General features: G+C 39.7%; 18 non-coding genes across 18 annotated transcripts; all 18 read left to right on the top strand.

Annotated features, from left to right (window-relative positions):
* Positions 1 to 430: 430 nt before the first annotated feature.
* Positions 431 to 504, top strand: TRNAT-AGU (transfer RNA threonine (anticodon AGU)). The gene has a single exon. It is a non-coding gene; the product is annotated as a tRNA-Thr (tRNA).
* Positions 505 to 943: 439 nt separating this feature from the next.
* TRNAT-CGU (transfer RNA threonine (anticodon CGU)) lies at positions 944 to 1,016 on the top strand. The gene has a single exon. It is a non-coding gene; the product is annotated as a tRNA-Thr (tRNA).
* A 434-nt stretch (positions 1,017 to 1,450) lies between these two features.
* Positions 1,451 to 1,524, top strand: TRNAT-AGU (transfer RNA threonine (anticodon AGU)). The gene has a single exon. It is a non-coding gene; the product is annotated as a tRNA-Thr (tRNA).
* Positions 1,525 to 1,962: 438 nt separating this feature from the next.
* Positions 1,963 to 2,035, top strand: TRNAT-CGU (transfer RNA threonine (anticodon CGU)). The gene has a single exon. It is a non-coding gene; the product is annotated as a tRNA-Thr (tRNA).
* A 433-nt stretch (positions 2,036 to 2,468) lies between these two features.
* On the top strand, positions 2,469 to 2,542 carry TRNAT-AGU (transfer RNA threonine (anticodon AGU)). Its single transcript has one exon. It is a non-coding gene; the product is annotated as a tRNA-Thr (tRNA).
* Positions 2,543 to 3,486: 944 nt separating this feature from the next.
* On the top strand, positions 3,487 to 3,560 carry TRNAT-AGU (transfer RNA threonine (anticodon AGU)). Its single transcript has one exon. It is a non-coding gene; the product is annotated as a tRNA-Thr (tRNA).
* A 437-nt stretch (positions 3,561 to 3,997) lies between these two features.
* TRNAT-CGU (transfer RNA threonine (anticodon CGU)) lies at positions 3,998 to 4,070 on the top strand. The gene has a single exon. It is a non-coding gene; the product is annotated as a tRNA-Thr (tRNA).
* A 7,433-nt stretch (positions 4,071 to 11,503) lies between these two features.
* Positions 11,504 to 11,577, top strand: TRNAT-AGU (transfer RNA threonine (anticodon AGU)). The gene has a single exon. It is a non-coding gene; the product is annotated as a tRNA-Thr (tRNA).
* A 946-nt stretch (positions 11,578 to 12,523) lies between these two features.
* Positions 12,524 to 12,597, top strand: TRNAT-AGU (transfer RNA threonine (anticodon AGU)). Its single transcript has one exon. It is a non-coding gene; the product is annotated as a tRNA-Thr (tRNA).
* A 438-nt stretch (positions 12,598 to 13,035) lies between these two features.
* On the top strand, positions 13,036 to 13,108 carry TRNAT-CGU (transfer RNA threonine (anticodon CGU)). Its single transcript has one exon. It is a non-coding gene; the product is annotated as a tRNA-Thr (tRNA).
* A 1,454-nt stretch (positions 13,109 to 14,562) lies between these two features.
* TRNAT-AGU (transfer RNA threonine (anticodon AGU)) lies at positions 14,563 to 14,636 on the top strand. Its single transcript has one exon. It is a non-coding gene; the product is annotated as a tRNA-Thr (tRNA).
* A 438-nt stretch (positions 14,637 to 15,074) lies between these two features.
* Positions 15,075 to 15,147, top strand: TRNAT-CGU (transfer RNA threonine (anticodon CGU)). Its single transcript has one exon. It is a non-coding gene; the product is annotated as a tRNA-Thr (tRNA).
* A 434-nt stretch (positions 15,148 to 15,581) lies between these two features.
* On the top strand, positions 15,582 to 15,655 carry TRNAT-AGU (transfer RNA threonine (anticodon AGU)). Its single transcript has one exon. It is a non-coding gene; the product is annotated as a tRNA-Thr (tRNA).
* A 945-nt stretch (positions 15,656 to 16,600) lies between these two features.
* TRNAT-AGU (transfer RNA threonine (anticodon AGU)) lies at positions 16,601 to 16,674 on the top strand. The gene has a single exon. It is a non-coding gene; the product is annotated as a tRNA-Thr (tRNA).
* A 438-nt stretch (positions 16,675 to 17,112) lies between these two features.
* On the top strand, positions 17,113 to 17,185 carry TRNAT-CGU (transfer RNA threonine (anticodon CGU)). The gene has a single exon. It is a non-coding gene; the product is annotated as a tRNA-Thr (tRNA).
* Positions 17,186 to 17,617: 432 nt separating this feature from the next.
* On the top strand, positions 17,618 to 17,691 carry TRNAT-AGU (transfer RNA threonine (anticodon AGU)). Its single transcript has one exon. It is a non-coding gene; the product is annotated as a tRNA-Thr (tRNA).
* Positions 17,692 to 18,129: 438 nt separating this feature from the next.
* TRNAT-CGU (transfer RNA threonine (anticodon CGU)) lies at positions 18,130 to 18,202 on the top strand. The gene has a single exon. It is a non-coding gene; the product is annotated as a tRNA-Thr (tRNA).
* Positions 18,203 to 18,636: 434 nt separating this feature from the next.
* On the top strand, positions 18,637 to 18,710 carry TRNAT-AGU (transfer RNA threonine (anticodon AGU)). Its single transcript has one exon. It is a non-coding gene; the product is annotated as a tRNA-Thr (tRNA).
* The last annotated feature ends 788 nt before the right edge of the window (positions 18,711 to 19,498 follow it).

The following is a 19,498-nucleotide window of genomic DNA, read 5'->3' as shown; positions in this document are numbered from 1 at the left end:
ATTGGTCCTTACATGTGAAAATAATTTTCATCACGCAAATGTTTAATACATTTTAAAAAGAAAAGTGTTGTTCTGTGAACATTAGAATGGGTCATCTTAAATTGAAAAACAAAAAAACGTGGTATTGTGAAGATTTTCAAAGTAATGCTTTGAATGAAAAAGGGAAAAAAGAGTGACAAAGAGCAAAATAGAGATAAAAAATCATTCTAGAGTTGAATTCAAGTAATGCATTCTTAAAGAAGGCATGATTAAAACATTTATGAACAAGATAAGCAATATATCAATGAGGTATTTATGAATAGAATCAGTATCCTCGTCTAAAGTAGTTGAGTAGAGCGTTTTCTGAACTGAGAAATGATTATGAAAGTGAAAAACTCAGGATTCTCTTGAACACCATATGGCAAACTGTTCCTTAGAGCATTTTCAAGAGGGTGTTGTGGCTTAGCTGGTTAAAGCGCCTGTCTAGTAAACAGGAGATCCTGAGTTCAAATCTCAGCAGTGCCTTGCTTTCCTCATTCTTAAATAAAAAACTATTTTCATTAAGTCGTCCTGCGATTCAATTCAATTAGCAAAGTCTGATTTATCTTTCGGTTGAACAGATCATCTTAAACCTAATAAAAACTGAAATTGTTTTCAATATTATAGTAACAATACTGTGATTGCAAAAATCAAAAAGGTATTTCAATGAGCAAGAGGCAGATGAAATATAACCCTAGATTTGAGCAATATTGATGAATATATGTAAAACACTTATTTATGAACTATTCAAAATATGGGATTGAGTTTAAAATGTGTTCTTTTGTAATACAACATAGCTATTCTTGTTTACAGATTAGAAATCCTTGCTTGTTTAACATTAGAATACATATTAAGAAACTTTAACACAGGCACAGAATTTGATCACCAATACTAAATTAATGATCCCTTCTGTATCACTAAAATAGGTGCTGTGGCTAAGTGGTTAAAGCGCCTGTCTCGTAAACAGGAAATCCTGAGTTCAAATCTCAGCAGCACCTTATTATTGGTCCTTACATGTAAAAATAATTTTCATCACGCAAATGTTTAATACATTTTAAAAAGAAAAGTGTTGTTCTGTGAACATTAGAATGAGTCATCTTAAATTGAAAAACAAAAAAACGTGGTATTGTGAAGATTTTCAAAGTAATGCTTTGAATGAAAAAGGGAAAAAAAAGTGACAAAGAGCAAAATAGAGATAAAAAATCATTCTAGAGTTGAATTCAAGTAATGCATTCTTAAAGAAGGCATGATTAAAACATTTATGAACAAGATAAGCAATATATCAATGAGGTGTTTATGAATAGGATCAGTATCCTCGTCTAAAGTTGTTGAGTAGAGCGTTTTCTGAACTGAGAAATGATTATGAAAGTGAAAAACTCAGGATTCTCTTGAACACCATATGGCAAACTGGTCCTTAAAGCATTTTCAAGAGGGTGCTGTGGCTTAGCTGGTTAAAGCGCCTGTCTAGTAAACAGGAGATCCTGAGTTCAAATCTCAGCAGTGCCTTGCTTTCCTTATTCTTAAATAAAAAACTATTTTCATTAAGTCGTCCTGCGATTCAATTCAATTAGAAAAGTCTGATTTATCTTTCGGTTGAACAGATCATCTTAAACCTAATAAAAACTGAAAGTGTTTTCAATATTACAGTAACAATACTGTGATTGCAAAATCAAAAAGGTATTTCAATGAGCAAGAGGCAGATGAAATATAACCCTAGATTTGAGCAATATTGATGAATATATGTAAAACTCTTATTTATGAACTATTCAAAATATGGGATTGAGTTTAAAATGTGTTCTTTTGTAATACAACATAGCTATTCTTGTTTACAGATTAGGAATCCTTGCTTGTTTAACATTAGAATACATATTAAGACACTTTAACACAGGCACAGTATTTGATCACCAATACTAAATTAATGATTCCTTCTGTATCACTAAAATAGGTGCTGTGGCTAAGTGGTTAAAGCGCCTGTCTCGTAACCAGGAAATCCTGAGTTCAAATCTCAGCAGCACCTTATTATTGGTCCTTACATGTAAAAATAATTTTCATCACGCTAATGTTTAATACATTTTAAAAAGAAAAGTGTTGTTCTGTGAACATTAGAATGGGTCATCTTAAATTGAAAAACAAAACAACGTGTTATTGTGAAGATTTTCAAAGTAATGCTTTGAATGAAAAAGGGAAAAAGAGTGACAAAGAGCAAAATAGAGATGAAAAATCATTCTAGAGTTGAAATCAAGTAATGCATTCTTAAAGAAGGCATGATTAAAACATTTATGAACAAGATAAGCAATATATCAATGAGGTGTTTATGAATAGGATCAGTATCCTCGTCTAAAGTTGTTGAGTAGAGCGTTTTCTGAACTGAGAAATGATTATGAAAGTGAAAAACTCAGGATTCTCTTGAACACCATATGGCAAACTGTTCCTTAAAGCATTTTCAAGAGGGTGCTGTGGCTTAGCTGGTTAAAGTGCCTGTCTAGTAAACAGGAGATCCTGAGTTCAAATCTCAGCAGTGCCTTGCTTTCCTTATTCTTAAATAAAAAACTATTTTCATTAAGTCGTCCTTCGATTCAATTCAATTAGAAAAGTCTGATTTATCTTTCGGTTGAACAGATCATCTTAAACCTAATAAAAACTGAAAGTGTTTTCAATATTATATTAACAATACTGTGATTGCAAAATCAAAAAGGTATTTCAATGAGCAAGAGGCAGATGAAATATAACCCTAGATTTGAGCAATATTGATGAATATATGTAAAACTCTTATTTATGAACTATTCAAAATATGGGATTGAGTTTAAAATGTGTTCTTTTGTAATACAACATAGCTATTCTTGTTTACAGATTAGGAATCCTTGCTTGTTTAACATTAGAATACATATTAAGACACTTTAACACAGGCACAGTATTTGATCACCAATACTAAATTAATGATTCCTTCTGTATCACTAAAATAGGTGCTGTGGCTACGTGGTTAAAGCGCCTGTCTCGTAACCAGGAAATCCTGAGTTCAAATCTCAGCAGCACCTTATTATTGGTCCTTACATGTAAAAATAATTTTCATCACGCTAATGTTTAATACATTTTAAAAAGAAAAGTGTTGTTCTGTGAACATTAGAATGGGTCATCTTAAATTGAAAAACAAAACAACGTGTTATTGTGAAGATTTTCAAAGTAATGCTTTGAATGAAAAAGGGAAAAAGAGTGACAAAGAGCAAAATAGAGATGAAAAATCATTCTAGAGTTGAAATCAAGTAATGCATTCTTAAAGAAGGCATAATTAAAACATTTATGAACAGGATAAGCAATATATCAATGAGGTGTTTAATAATAGGGTCAGTATCCTCGTCTAAAGTAGTTGAGTAGAGCGTTTTCTGAACTGAGAAAGGATTATGAAAGTGAAAAACTCAGGATTCTCTTGAACACGATATGGCAAACTGTTCCTTAAAGCATTTTCAAGAGGGTGCTGTGGCTTAGATGGTTAAAGCGCCTGTCTAGTAAACAGGAGATCCTGAGTTCAAATCTCAGCAGTGCCTTGCTTTCCTCATTCTTAAATAAAAATTATTTTCATTAAGTCGTCCTGCGATTCAATTAAATTAGAAAAGTCTGATTTATCTTTCGGTTGAACAGATCATCTTAAACCTAATAAAAACTGAAAGTGTTTTCAATATTATAGTAACAATACTGTGATTGCAAAATCAAAAAGGTATTTCAATGAGCAAGAGGCAGATGAAATATGACCCTAGATTTGAGCAATATTGATGAATATATGTAAAACACTTATTTATAAACTATTCAAAATATGGGATTGAGTTTAAAATGTGTTCTTTTTTAATACAACATAGCTATTCTTGTTTACAGATTAGGAATCCTTGCTTGTTTAACATTAGAATACATATTAAGACACTTTAACACAGGCACAGAAGTTGATCACCAATACTAAATTAATGATCCCTTCTGTATCACTAAAGTAGGTGCTGTGGCTAAGTGGTTAAAGCGCCTGTCTCGTAAACAGGAAATCCTGAGTTCAAATCTCAGCAGCACTTTATTATTGGTCCTTACATGTAAAAATAATTTTCATCACGCAAATGTTTAATACATTTTAAAAAGAAAAGTGTTGTTCTGTGAACATTAGAATGGGTCATCTTAAATTGAAAAACTAAAAAACGTGGTATTGTGAAGATTTTCAAAGTAATGCTTTGAATGAAAAAGGGAAAAAAGAGTGACAAAGAGCAAAATAGAGATGAAAAATCATTCTAGAGTTGAAATCAAGTAATGCATTCTTGGGGGGGCGTGGCTAGCCGAGCAGCGAGATGGCCGCTCTTTGAGTGAGCTCCGCCGGCTACTCCGATTGATCCTTGCATAATCCTGTTCCTGGCGACTGCGGAACCCCACACCTCCCGGGTTCTGCTACCTACACCCTGGTGATCCTCCGACCCGAGTTGGGAGCGCGGGGACGGTTCCCCTTCGAAGCGGAGACGGACTACTTTTTTGCCGGCTGGCGGGCTGGTCCTGACCCGCGCCGGAAGTGCCTCTCGCTGGAAGCCGCGAGACACTGTGGGCCGCGGCTGTAGAGGCCCCAGCTGATTGAGCGGTACTTGCCGTGGGCACCTCGCTGTTAAACCCCCACTGTTGCCGACGGAGTGTTACCCTGGCGGAAGGCTGCGGGGAGATAGCGGAGACCGGCGCGGCTTGGCAGAACAGCCGCGCCGTGGTGCAGTGATCCTGCAGCCGCCGAAGGCGGCGCTGGCCAGTGTCGAGCCCGGTGGAGATCGGAGAAGTTGGCCTGCGCCAGCTACATCAAGGCGACGACCGGAGAGGAGGTGAGAGGGTGCCAAGGAGGGACGAGGAGCCCTGTCGATCCTGCCGTTCCGCAGTAGCGCCGGGACCTCCCGCTGATCTTCAGCTCGGCGGGACACACAACTGCACGCACGGAGAAGCACCTTGCAGCCCTGAATCCCCTGAGCCCCGGTGCTGCGCTTTTCTAGTGGTGTGAGCGGACCCCTCATTGCACTGCGGGAGCCCGCCACTTTGAATCCGGAGACGGCCCTAGTTAAACGCTGAAGCTTGCTGAGCTCACTGGGCACCTACAGAGGTCACTAACGCGGCTGGCCCTACTTGCCGCGTGTGAATAGTCACGCCTGGCGCGCACTGGCACCGCCTGGACAGTCACGTTCATACGGGGCACTTGCTAGCGGTGGCACAGAGGGGTGCTGCCCCATTGCTTGGCCGGTGGATATCTCTAGACTGCTGAGATGGGGAAAAATGACGCCAAACAACCTAAGCTGACTTTTGACAGTAGAAAGCCACCGAAGAACGCGACAATGGAGCCGGATGTTGGCGCATCGTCATCGCAGGGTGCTGCCCCGGACATAGACTTTGGGGCCCTCATCATGGAGGTGAGGACCAGCCTGAAGAGCATAGATGCAAAACTTGATACCCTGACGGCGCAACTCGAAACCGTGAAGGCTAAGGTGGACACCCACGAGAAGAGACTGGACTGTCTCGAAAATAGGCAAACTGAATGTTGCGAATTCCAGCAACAGGCTAAGCGGCACATCACGACGCTGGAGCGGGAACTCGACAATTTGCGCGCCAAGTCGGACGATTTGGAAGCGCGCTCCAGAAGATCCAACATCCGCATTACGGGCATTCCAGAGACTACAAACACGGGAAAGATGGAATCGTTTGTGTCGAGCCTCCTGCATGAACTGTTCGACCCGGACTTGTCCCCAGTGTTCACGGTGGAGAGGGCACACAGGTCCCTGGGGAAGAAACCCCCGGTGGGAGTCCCACCGCGTCCGATCCTGGCTAAATTACTTAACTACCAAGATAGGGACGTCATTCTACGTTTGGCGAGAGAGAAGGGTAAGATCACGCATCAGGGTAATCACATCTCCTTCTACCCAGATTTCACCCCTCTGGTGCAAGCGGCCCGGAAGGAATTCTTACCAGCGAAGAAAGTTCTACTACAAGCCGGCGTGCCCTACTCTCTCCTATACCCGGCAAAGCTGAAGGTCCACCACGAAAACACCTCTCACTTCTTCACTGACGCCAAATCAGCCCTCAAATTCGCTAAACACATTTGTGCTGGGGCCAGGAGAAAATCGCCAAGACTCGAGGAAGCTTCGGAGCACCTGAGTGACAACGACTGAGGTCTCTGACATGCTCACCCTGCAAGGCTGCAAATTTACTCTTTGTGTCACAGTTGAAAGCCGGATTGAACTCTCGCACAGGTTTGCTCCTCCCGAACTGACTAATTGGGGGTGAGTTACTGAGACGCCATTGTGCACCAGCTTGTGCTGCCGTCTCCGCGCTCCCACTGGGACACTGGTTGGCTGCGGACCTTGAGGACTACGGGGTGGGGGCACTGCCAGAACCCAGGACCACTAAAGTTTGATAGTAGCCACCCCGCGTATACGGGGGTGTTAGCCGAGCGCACCACGCCTCATGGGGTGCCTCCCTTTGTTGTTAATGTTGGGGTATTTCCACGCATTGCGTACATGTTACTGGGATATGTCACGACCTGATTGGGGGGTTGCTGAGGGAAGGGGGTGGAGGGGGGGTTTTCATATGTTGCGAGTTTTGGTTCGTATTGGGTGCAATGTACTACTACACATGCCTATATTTCTGTGCGCTGGGTCTGCGGCTATGGTGTCTAGGTGCCAGGATGGCTTCCGGGGGCGGGGTTATGGGATGGGGGTTCGGGGCTGTCAAGTGCTTTAATGGGAGGTATCAAACTCTGGACTTGGAACATTAGAGGCCTTGGGGACTTCAAAAAAGCCCGTTTGCTGCATGGCGTGTTGTCAAGACACAATGTAGATATTTGCTTCCTACAAGAAACACATCTGAATGTCACCTCCTCAGCTAGATTGAAGAATTCAAGATGGGCGCACCTTTATTCTTCCATTTACTCAAATTTTGCGAGGGGCGTAGCTATACTCATTCGCAGAGGGTTGGATTGGCGGGAGTACTCCCATGTGAGGGATGCGGAGGGAAGATATGTCCTGCTCCATGGGGCTTTACAGGGGCGACCCATTGTCCTAGCTGCAATCTATGGCCCGAATGTGGATGATCCTGACTTTTTTAGAAATGTTTGGGCGAAAATTGTGTTGCTGGATTGCCAGACGGTAGTGTTGGGGGGGGATTTCAACGTTGTGTTAAATGATGACACGGATCGCAGAGGTGTGAGCAGACCGCAGCACACTAGAGCGCGTCAAGCGATCTCTGATATCATGAGTGAGGGTCTACTTTCAGATGTGTGGCGAGTTAGAAATCCGGGTGCAAAAGTAGGGACCTGCTACACCTATCATAAGGCTGCTTGGTCGCGACTAGATTTCTGGTTGGTGTCTCCTGAGGTTGCGACATGGGTGTCAAATGTTGATATTATGGCTAGATCACTATCAGACCATGCTCCGTGTATGTTGGTATTGCATCCCCCCGACGCTGCACATAGGGCGTTCCAATGGCGCCTTCCCCCACACGCGCTCACAGACCCTGTGTTTGTAGAGGAGATAAGAGAGGATATCACTAATTACTTTGCTGAGAATGCTGGGTCTGCCACTTCTGAAGCCATTGTGTGGGATGCATTTAAAGCTGTTATAAGGGGTCAATGTATTGCACGAAAAGCAGGGGTCCTACGCACCATAAGAGACGCGTTAGCTAAACTTGAGGGGGAACTGAAGGACCTAGATGTTGCTTTTAGCTCCGGCCCATCGTTGGCGACTGCTGGCGCTCTGAAAGCTAAACTGTTGGCATTTAATGAGGAGGCGGAGCGAGAGGTGTGGTTTCTAGGGAAGCAGGCAGAGGCGCGCAGGTATGGGGAGGGAGATAGGCCAAGTAGGACTCTTGCCAGACTGATTGCTCCTCGCACACAGTCGAACTACATACACACTATCTATGATAACACCGGACGTCTAGTAGTAGGCCAAGAGGCGGTGTTAGGCGCCTTCGCAGACTTCTATGCTGCCCTGTACACCTCAAGACAGCCCACGACACCGGCGTCACTGCGAGACTTCCTTGACTCCATAGCACTCGTGTGGTTCAACAACAACCACAGACAATACATGGACCTCACCGTTACAGTGCAAGATATCGCCCAGGTGATTAAAAGCATGCCGGCCAATAAAGCTCCTGGCCCAGATGGCCTAACCACCTCCTTTTATAAAACCTACGTGGCTGAACTAGCGCCGAGACTACACTCTGTGTTTGTCGAGGCTCTCGAGTCAAATTCCCTCCCAGACTCCATGCGTGAGGCTCTCATTGTCACGCTCCTCAAGCCAGACAAAGATGAACAACAGCTGGACTCTTACAGGCCCCTGTCCCTTATAAACGTAGATGCCAAAATATACGCAAAAGTAATTGCCGATAGATTACAACCGTTGTTGCCGATGATAGCGCTCCCAGATCAATCGGGATTCATCCCTGGCCGAGCAACATCACATAATCTCAGAACGATCTTTTCGGTCCTTCACTATTTACACCCGTCAGTACAGGCAGCGGTGGTGTTTCTGGACGCCACCAAAGCCTTCGACTCCTTAGAATGGCCCTACCTCTTCAGTGTACTGAGGCGGATGGGATTCAGCCAAAACTTCATGACCCTTATCAAGCTCATCTACACGAAACCCAGAGCCCGAGTGAGCGTTAATGGTCTCGTCTCCAAGCCATTCGATGTCTCGAGGGGTACTAGGCAGGGCTGCCCTCTGTCCCCGCTCCTCTTTGCGATTGCGATGGAGCCACTTGCGGCTCGAGTTCGGCAGCACCACACTGCCAGGGGCATCGGATTTAGTGCTAGAAGCTTACTGATCTCGCTGTACGCGGACGATGTCACCTTGTACGTCCTGAACCCTAAAGACAACCTGAGCCCACTACTTCGAGAATTTGTGAGATTTGAGGGTTTGGCAGGGATATCCATTACTTGGTCGAAGTCAGTGGCCTTCCCCCTGACGGAGAGCACTGTTAGACCTGCCCCTGACTACCCCCTCAGGTGGGAGACGGAAGCTGTCAAGTATTTGGGCATCTGGATCAGCCGAGATGTGCAGGAGTTGTGGTCGCTGAATTTTGGTAGGGCGGTGGACTGGTTGGAAGGAAAGGTCGAAGTCTGGAATAGGCTACCGCTGTCCCTGGTCGCTAGAATTGCACTGGCCAAAATGGTGGTCCTTCCCAAATTCTTGTACTTGTTCGTCAACGTACCACTACCTATGACAACGCACTTCCACACCCGGGTCCGCTCACTACTGCTGAAACTGGTGTGGGCCGGCGGCCAAGCCAGAGTCTCCTGGGACCTACTCACACTTCCGCTCCGACAGGGAGGCCTGGGGGCCCCGGACTTGAAGCTCTATTCACTCTGTGCGCAAGCTCAGTTCCTGCATTTCTGGGCCTACCCCACCCCCTACCAGCCGCATGTGGCGGTGGAACTGGCAGTAGTCGCCCCATTGCCATTACGAGTGGCACTATATGGAGAGGTTACGTGCCCGTCGCGTGAGGTAGACACAGTGGAAATGGTCGGCTGGTCCTGGCGAGAACTTCGGAAACGAGCTGGTCTCTCCCTGCTTTATGCGCCGGCGGTTCCTCTGAGGGGCAACCCAATGCTGCCTTGTTTGACGGCAAGAGGTGACGTCCTCACTATCCGTGGGAATCGACTTCTCACCTTCGCTGACCTATATCCAGATGGCTCATTTTTCGAGATGCCTGCGGATGGGGATGACCAGCCCTGCACGTTTGCTGACAAATTACTATATCATTCCCTTAGGGAATCTTGCAAGAAGATAGGACCGTGCTTCCCGGAAGAGCCTTGCGCACTAGCCGCCCTCCAAAACTTGCTCTCACGACCTTCCCCTAAGAAGCTGGTGTCCAGATTATATAACTGCATGCAGGAACAAGCCCCGGTGACAGTAGCCACGGCCAAGACCGCTTGGGCTGAGGACCTGGGGGACCAGCTGCCGGATGACGCATGGGAGTATTGCTGCGCGCAACTCACAGCTCTATCCCCAAGTTACCGACTGCGGCTTATCCACTTCAAATTCCTACACAGATACTACCGCACTCCGACACTACTACGCCGTATGGGTATCCGTGAGGATGCCTCTTGCTGGAAATGTGGGGGTGACGATGCAACCTTTATTCATGTGGCTTGGAGCTGCCCCAAGCTGAGGGCATACTGGTCAGAGGTCTTCAATGCCATCAATCAAATCACACAAAGGAGTGACTCACCGTCTCCACTGCTGGGATTGCTGGGGTATGTTAAGTACACTGAGCCCTGCAACAGGAAACTACATGCATTACTCCTGTTATACGCCAAACGACAGATCGCTATACACTGGGGCAGGCCGGCCCTCCCCACGCTCGAGAGCTGGATCAGGGATGTGACTTACGGCCACACACAACTGACGCACTATTGGGAGACCATGCCCACCGCTTCCAGACCCACTGACATATGGGGCCCGTTTGTACAGTGGACTACAGAACGCACGGCCCCTGACTCCACAGGTACCTCACGTGCTACGAGTATTTCAGACGACATGGGCTAAAGGTACGCGCTGCGTAGGTTAATGATTGGGGTCCCGCTGTCCCGCGCTTACACTGACAGGAACTGCCCAGACGCAAGTTTTGCGTTTACTGCCTCCACTGACCCGGATGGAGTCCCCTGCCCCCCCCCCGTCCTACTGGTCCTCCTGTGGACAATTCACTACCCCTCCCCCCCACCCCATACGTCCTTCGCTAATTCGTACACAGCCAAGATGCCTTTCCGTGCCCGCCCTGAACATGGCTGGCCCTCTATCTGGACAACCTGTGGCAGGCCCGCGCGACCCCTTTGTGAACTGGAGTGTTGTATGGATGCTGTTTCCAAGTACTTGCATCTATGTTTGAAGTTTCTGGTTTAGCTTGTTGGGGGGTCCTGTTGGGAGAAAAATGGTGCTGACAGACACATCCTTTTTATAGGCTGCTGCAGCGGGTGGTTGACTGCTGCTTACTCGGGGGCGGCTTCATTGATTTTCGCTATCTTTCAATTGTCAGCAGCACTGTCAGAAAAGTAAGACCGTTTACTCGCTAGAGATGCACTGCAAACACTGAAGATTTTATTGTATCTTAAGTTTACCTCTGAATGATCAACCCGGCCGGATGATGGCCTCTGAGATATTTCTATGTAATCTTTGTATAACCTACCTGATAGCGGCCTGCCTCCGGGTTGTTGGCGTGACGCAGTGTGCATCTTCTTTTTCATTTGTTCATAATAAATGTCTTACAAAAAAAAAAAAAAAAAAAAAAAAAGTAATGCATTCTTAAAGAAGGCATAATTAAAACATTTATGAACAGGATAAGCAATATATCAATGAGGTGTTTATGAATAGGATCAGTATGCTCGTCTAAACTATTTGAGTAGTGCGTTTTCTGAACTGAGAAATGATTATGAAAGTGAAAAACTCAGGTTTCTCTTGAACACCATATGGCAAACTGTTCCTTAAAGCATTTTCAAGAGGGTGCTGTGGCTTAGCTGGTTAAAGCGCCTGTCTAGTAAACAGGAGATCCTGAGTTCAAATCTCAGCAGTGCCTTGCTTTCCTCATTCTTATATAAAAAACTATTTTCATTAAGTCGTCCTGCAATTCAATTCAATTAGAAAAGTCTGATTTATCTTTCGGTTGAACAGATCATCTTAAACCTAATAAAAACTGATAGTGCTTTCAATATTATAGTAACAATACTGTGATTGCAAAAATCAAAAATGTATTTCAATGAGCAAGAGGCAGATGAAATATAACCCTAGATTTGAGCAATATTGATTAATATATGTAAAACACTTATTTATGAACTATTCAACATATGGGATTGAGTTTAAAATGTGTTCTTTTTTAATACAACATAGCTATTCTTGTTTACAGATTAGGAATCCTTGCTTGTTTAACATTAGAATACTTATTAAGACACTTTAACACAGGCACAGAATTTGATCACCAATACTAAATTAATGATCCCTTCTGTATCACTAAAATAGGTGCTGTGGCTAAGTGGTTAAAGCGCATGTCTCGTAACCAGGAAATCCTGAGTTCAAATCTCAGCAGCACCTTATTATTGGTCCTTACATGTAAAAATAATTTTCATCACGCAAATGTTTAATACATTTTAAAAAGAAAAGTGTTGTTCTGTGAACATTAGAATGGGTCATCTTAAATTGAAAAACAAAAAAACATGGTATTGTGAAGATTTTCAAAGTAATGCTTTGAATGAAAAAGGGAAAAAAGAGTGACAAAGAGCAAAATAGAGATAAAAAATCATTCTAGAGTTGAAATCAAGTAATGCATTCTTAAAGAAGGCATAATTAAAACATTTATGAACAGGATAAGCAATATATCAATGAGGTGTTTATCAATAGGATCAGTATCCTCATCTAAAGTAGTTGAGTAGAGCGTTTTCTGAACTGAGAAATGATTATGAAAGTGAAAAACTCAGGATTCTCCTGAACACCATATGGCAAACTGTTCCTTAAAGCATTTTCAAGAGGGTGCTGTGGCTTAGCTGGTTAAAGTGCCTGTCTAGTAAACAGGAGATCCTGAGTTCAAATCTCAGCAGTGCCTTGCTTTCCTCATTCTTAAATAAAAAACTATTTTCATTAATTCGTCCTGCGATTCAATTAAATTAGAAAAGTCTGATTTATCTTTCGGTTGAACAGATCATCTTAAACCTAATAAAAACTGAAAGTGTTTTCAATATTATAGTAACAATACTGTGATTGCAAAATCAAAAAGGTATTTCAATGAGCAAGAGGCAGATGAAATATAACCCTATATTTGAGCAATATTGATGAATATATGTAAAACACTTATTTATGAACTATTCAAAATATGGGATTGAGTTCAAAATGTGTTCTTTTTTAATACAACGTAGCAATTCTTGTTTACAGATTAGGAATCCTTGCTTGTTTAACATTAGAATACATATTAAGACACTTTAACACAGGCACAGAATTTGATCACCAATCCTAAATTAATAATCCCTTCTATATCACTAAAGTAGGTGCTGTGGCTAAGTGGTTAAAGCGCCTGTCTCGTAAACAGGAAATCCTGAGTTCAAATCTCAGCAGCACCTTATTATTGGTCCTTACATGTAAAAATAATTTTCATCACACAAATGTTTAATACATTTTAAAAAGAAAAGTGTTGTTCTGTGAACATTAGAATGGGTCATCTTAAATTGAAAAACAAAAAAACGTGGTATTGTGAAGATTTTCAAAGTAATGCTTTGAATGAAAAAGGGAAAAAAGAGTGACAAAGAGCAAAATAGAGATAAAAAATCATTCTAGAGTTGAATTCAAGTAATGCATTCTTAAAGAAGGCATGATTAAAACATTTATGAACAAGATAAGCAATATATCAATGAGGTATTTATGAATAGGATCAGTATCCTCGTCTAAAGTAGTTGAGTAGAGCGTTTTCTGAACTGAGAAATGATTATGAAAGTGAAAAACTCAGGATTCTCTTGAACACCATATCGCAAACTGTTCCTTAGAGCATTTTCAAGAGGGTGTTGTGGCTTAGCTGGTTAAAGCGCCTGTCTAGTAAACAGGAGATACTGAGTTCAAATCTCAGCAGTGCCTTGCTTTCCTCATTCTTAAATAAAAAACTATTTTCATTAAGTCGTCCTGCGATTCAATTCAATTAGCAAAGTCTGATTTATCTTTCGGTTGAACAGATCATCTTAAACCTAATAAAAACTGAAATTGTTTTCAATATTATAGTAACAATACTGTGATTGCAAAAATCAAAAAGGTATTTCAATGAGCAAGAGGCAGATGAAATATAACCCTAGATTTGAGCAAAATTGATTAATATATGTAAAACACTTATTTATGAACTATTCAACATATGGGATTGAGTTTAAAATGTGTTCTTTTTTAATACAACATAGCTATTCTTGTTTACAGATTAGGAATCCTTGCTTGTTTAACATTAGAATACTTATTAAGACACTTTAACACAGGCACAGAATTTGATCACCAATACTAAATTAATGATCCCTTCTGTATCACTAAAATAGGTGCTGTGGCTAAGTGGTTAAAGCACATGTCTCGTAACCAGGAAATCCTGAGTTCAAATCTCAGCAGCACCTTATTATTGGTCCTTACATGTAAAAATAATTTTCATCACGCAAATGTTTAATACATTTTAAAAAGAAAAGTGTTGTTCTGTGAACATTAGAATGGGTCATCTTAAATTGAAAAACAAAAAAACATGGTATTGTGAAGATTTTCAAAGTAATGCTTTGAATGAAAAAGGGAAAAAAGAGTGACAAAGAGCAAAATAGAGATAAAAAATCATTCTAGAGTTGAAATCAAGTAATGCATTCTTAAAGAAGGCATAATTAAAACATTTATGAACAGGATAAGCAATATATCAATGAGGTGTTTATCAATAGGATCAGTATCCTCATCTAAAGTAGTTGAGTAGAGCGTTTTCTGAACTGAGAAATGATTATGAAAGTGAAAAACTCAGGATTCTCCTGAACACCATATGGCAAACTGTTCCTTAAAGCATTTTCAAGAGGGTGCTGTGGCTTAGCTGGTTAAAGTGCCTGTCTAGTAAACAGGAGATCCTGAGTTCAAGTCTCAGCAGTGCCTTGCTTTCCTCATTCTTAAATAAAAAACTATTTTCATTAATTCGTCCTGCGATTCAATTAAATTAGAAAAGTCTGATTTATCTTTCGGTTGAACAGATCATCTTAAACCTAATAAAAACTGAAAGTGTTTTCAATATTATAGTAACAATACTGTGATTGCAAAATCAAAAAGGTATTTCAATGAGCAAGAGGCAGATGAAATATAACCCTATATTTGAGCAATATTGATGAAAATATGTAAAACACTTATTTATGAACTATTCAAAATATGGGATTGAGTTCAAAATGTGTTCTTTTTTAATACAACGTAGCAATTCTTGTTTACAGATTAGGAATCCTTGCTTGTTTAACATTAGAATACATATTAAGACACTTTAACACAGGCACAGAATTTGATCACCAATCCTAAATTAATAATCCCTTCTATATCACTAAAGTAGGTGCTGTGGCTAAGTGGTTAAAGCGCCTGTCTCGTAAACAGGAAATCCTGAGTTCAAATCTCAGCAGCACCTTATTATTGGTCCTTACATGTAAAAATAATTTTCATCACACAAATGTTTAATACATTTTAAAAAGAAAAGTGTTGTTCTGTGAACATTAGAATGGGTCATCTTAAATTGAAAAACAAAAAAACGTGGTATTGTGAAGATTTTCAAAGTAATGCTTTGAATGAAAAAGGGAAAAAAGAGTGACAAAGAGCAAAATAGAGATAAAAAATCATTCTAGAGTTGAATTCAAGTAATGCATTCTTAAAGAAGGCATGATTAAAACATTTATGAACAAGATAAGCAATATATCAATGAGGTATTTATGAATAGGATCAGTATCCTCGTCTAAAGTAGTTGAGTAGAGCGTTTTCTGAACTGAGAAATGATTATGAAAGTGAAAAACTCAGGATTCTCTTGAACACCATATCGCAAACTGTTCCTTAGAGCATTTTCAAGAGGGTGTTGTGGCTTAGCTGGTTAAAGCGCCTGTCTAGTAAACAGGAGATCCTGAGTTCAAATCTCAGCAGTGCCTTGCTTTCCTCATTCTTAAATAAAAACTATTTTCATTAAGTCGTCCTGCGATTCAATTCAATTAGCAAAGTCTGATTTATCTTTCGGTTGAACAGATCATCTTAAACCTAATAAAAACTGAAATTGTTTTCAATATTATAGTAACAATACTGTGATTGCAAAAATCAAAAAGGTATTTCAATGAGCAAGAGGCAGATGAAATATAACCCTAGATTTGAGCAATATTGATTAATATATGTAAAACACTTATTTATGAACTATTCAACATATGGGATTGAGTTTAAAATGTGTTCTTTTTTAATACAACATAGCTATTCTTGTTTACAGATTAGGAATCCTTGCTTGTTTAACATTAGAATACTTATTAAGACACTTTAACACAGGCACAGAATTTGATCACCAATACTAAATTAATGATCCCTTCTGTATCACTAAAATAGGTGCTGTGGCTAAGTGGTTAAAGCACATGTCTCGTAACCTGGAAATCCTGAGTTCAAATCTCAGCAGCACCTTATTATTGGTCCTTACATGTAAAAATAATTTTCATCACGCAAATGTTTAATACATTTTAAAAAGAAAAGTGTTGTTCTGTGAACATTAGAATGGGTCATCTTAAATTGAAAAACAAAAAAACATGGTATTGTGAAGATTTTCAAAGTAATGCTTTGAATGAAAAAGGGAAAAAAGAGTGACAAAGAGCAAAATAGAGATAAAAAATCATTCTAGAGTTGAAATCAAGTAATGCATTCTTAAAGAAGGCATAATTAAAACATTTATGAACAGGATAAGCAATATATCAATGAGGTGTTTATCAATAGGATCAGTATCCTCGTCTAAAGTAGTTGAGTAGAGCGTTTTCTGAACTGAGAAATGATTATGAAAGTGAAAAACTCAGGATTCTCTTGAACACCATATGGCAAACTGTTCCTTAAAGCATTTTCAAGAGGGTGCTGTGGCTTAGCTGGTTAAAGTGCCTGTCTAGTAAACAGGAGATCCTGAGTTCAAATCTCAGCAGTGCCTTGCTTTCCTCATTCTTAAATAAAAAACTATTTTCATTAATTCGTCCTGCGATTCAATTAAATTAGAAAAGTCTGATTTATCTTTCGGTTGAACAGATCATCTTAAACCTAATAAAAACTGAAAGTGTTTTCAATATTATAGTAACAATACTGTGATTTCAAAATCAAAAAGGTATTTCAATGAGCAAGAGGCAGATGAAATATAACCCTATATTTGAGCAATATTGATGAATATATGTAAAACACTTATTTATGAACTATTCAAAATATGGGATTGAGTTCAAAATGTGTTCTTTTTTAATACAACGTAGCATTTCTTGTTTACAGATTAGGAATCCTTGCTTGTTTAACATTAGAATACATATTAAGACACTTTAACACAGGCACAGAATTTGATCACCAATCCTAAATTAATAATCCCTTCTATATCACGAAAGTAGGTGCTGTGGCTAAGTGGTTAAAGCGCCTGTCTCGTAAACAGGAAATCCTGAGTTCAAATCTCAGCAGCACCTTATTATTGGTCCTTACATGTAAAAATAATTTTCAGCACACAAATGTTTAATACATTTTAAAAAGAAAAGTGTTGTTCTGTGAACATTAGAATGGGTCATCTTAAATTGAAAAAAAAAAACATGGTATTGTGAAGATTTTCAAAGTAATGCTTTGAATGAAAAAGGGAAAAAAGAGTGACAAAGAGCAAAATAGAGATAAAAAATCATTCTAGAGTTGAAATCAAGTAATGCATTCTTAAAGAAGGCATAATTAAAACATTTATGAACAGGATAAGCAATATATCAATGAGGTGTTTATCAATAGGATCAGTATCCTCGTCTAAAGTAGTTGAGTAGAGCGTTTTCTGAACTGAGAAATGATTATGAAAGTGAAAAACTCAGGATTCTCTTGAACACCATATGGCAAACTGTTCCTTAAGGCATTTTCAAGAGGGTGCTGTGGCTTAGCTGGTTAAAGTGCCTGTCTAGTAAACAGGAGATCCTGAGTTCAAATCTCAGCAGTGCCTTGCTTTCCTCATTCTTAAATAAAAGACTATTTTCATTAATTCGTCCTGCGATTCAATTAAATTAGAAAAGTCTGATTTATCTTTCGGTTGAACAGATCATCTTAAACCTAATAAAAACTGAAAGTGTTTTCAATATTATAGTAACAATACTGTGATTGCAAAATCAAAAAGGTATTTCAATGAGCAAGAGGCAGATGAAATATAACCCTATATTTGAGCAATATTGATGAATATATGTAAAACACTTATTTATGAACTATTCAAAATATGGGATTGAGTTCAAAATGTGTTCTTTTTTAATACAACGTAGCATTTCTTGTTTACAGATTAGGAATCCTTGCTTGTTTAACATTAGAATACATATTAAGACACTTTAACACAGGCACAGAATTTGATCACCAATCCTAAATTAATAATCCCTTCTATATCACTAAAGTAGGTGCTGTGGCTAAGTGGTTAAAGCGCCTGTCTCGTAAACAGGAAATCCTGAGTTCAAATCTCAGCAGCACCTTATTATTGGTCCTTACATGTAAAAATAATTTTCATCACGCAAATGTTTAATACATTTTAAAAAGAAAAGTGTTGTTCTGTGAACATTAGAATGGGTCATCTTAAATTGAAAAACAAAAAAACGTGGTATTGTGAAGATTTTCAAAGTAATGCTTTGAATGAAAAAGGGAAAAAAGAGTGACAAAGAGCAAAATAGAGATAAAAAATCATTCTAGAGTTGAATTCAAGTAATGCATTCTTAAAGAAGGCATGATTAAAACATTTATGAACAAGATAAGCAATATATCAATGAGGTATTTATGAATAGGATCAGTATCCTCGTCTAAAGTAGTTGAGTAGAGCGTTTTCTGAACTGAGAAATGATTATGAAAGTGAAAAACTCAGGATTCTCTTGAACACCATATGGCAAACTGTTCCTTAGAGCATTTTCAAGAGGGTGTTGTGGCTTAGCTGGTTAAAGCGCCTGTCTAGTAAACAGGAGATCCTGAGTTCAAATCTCAGCAGTGCCTTGCTTTCCTCATTCTTAAATAAAAAACTATTTTCATTAAGTCGTCCAGCGATTCAATTCAATTAGCAAAGTCTGATTTATCTTTCGGTTGAACAGATCATCTTAAACCTAATAAAAACTGAAATTGTTTTCAATATTATAGTAACAATACTGTGATTGCAAAAATCAAAAAGGTATTTCAATGAGCAAGAGGCAGATGAAATATAACCCTAGATTTGAGCAATATTGATTAATATATGTAAAACACTTATTTATGAACTATTCAACATATGGGATTGAGTTTAAAATGTGTTCTTTTTTAATACAACATAGCTATTCTTGTTTACAGATTAGGAATCCTTGCTTGTTTAACATTAGAATACTTATTAAGACACTTTAACACAGGCACAGAATTTGATCACCAATACTAAATTAATGATCCCTTCTGTATCACTAAAATAGGTGCTGTGGCTAAGTGGTTAAAGCGCATGTCTCGTAACCAGGAAATCCTGAGTTCAAATCTCAGCAGCACCTTATTATTGGTCCTTACATGTAAAAATAATTTTCATCACGCAAATGTTTAATACATTTTAAAAAGAAAAGTGTTGTTCTGTGAACATTAGAATGGGTCATCTTAAATTGAAAAACAAAAAAACATGGTATTGTGAAGATTTTCAAAGTAATGCTTTGAATGAAAAAGGGAAAAAAGAGTGACAAAGAGCAAAATAGAGATAAAAAATCATTCTAGAGTTGAAATCAAGTAATGCATTCTTAAAGAAGGCATAATTAAAACATTTATGAACAGGATAA

Source organism: Triturus cristatus, chromosome 8, assembly GCF_964204655.1.
Source record: "Triturus cristatus chromosome 8, aTriCri1.1, whole genome shotgun sequence".
In the NCBI taxonomy this organism is placed as follows: domain Eukaryota; kingdom Metazoa; phylum Chordata; class Amphibia; order Caudata; family Salamandridae; genus Triturus; species Triturus cristatus.
This window is presented reverse-complemented; position numbering and strand designations above follow the sequence as displayed.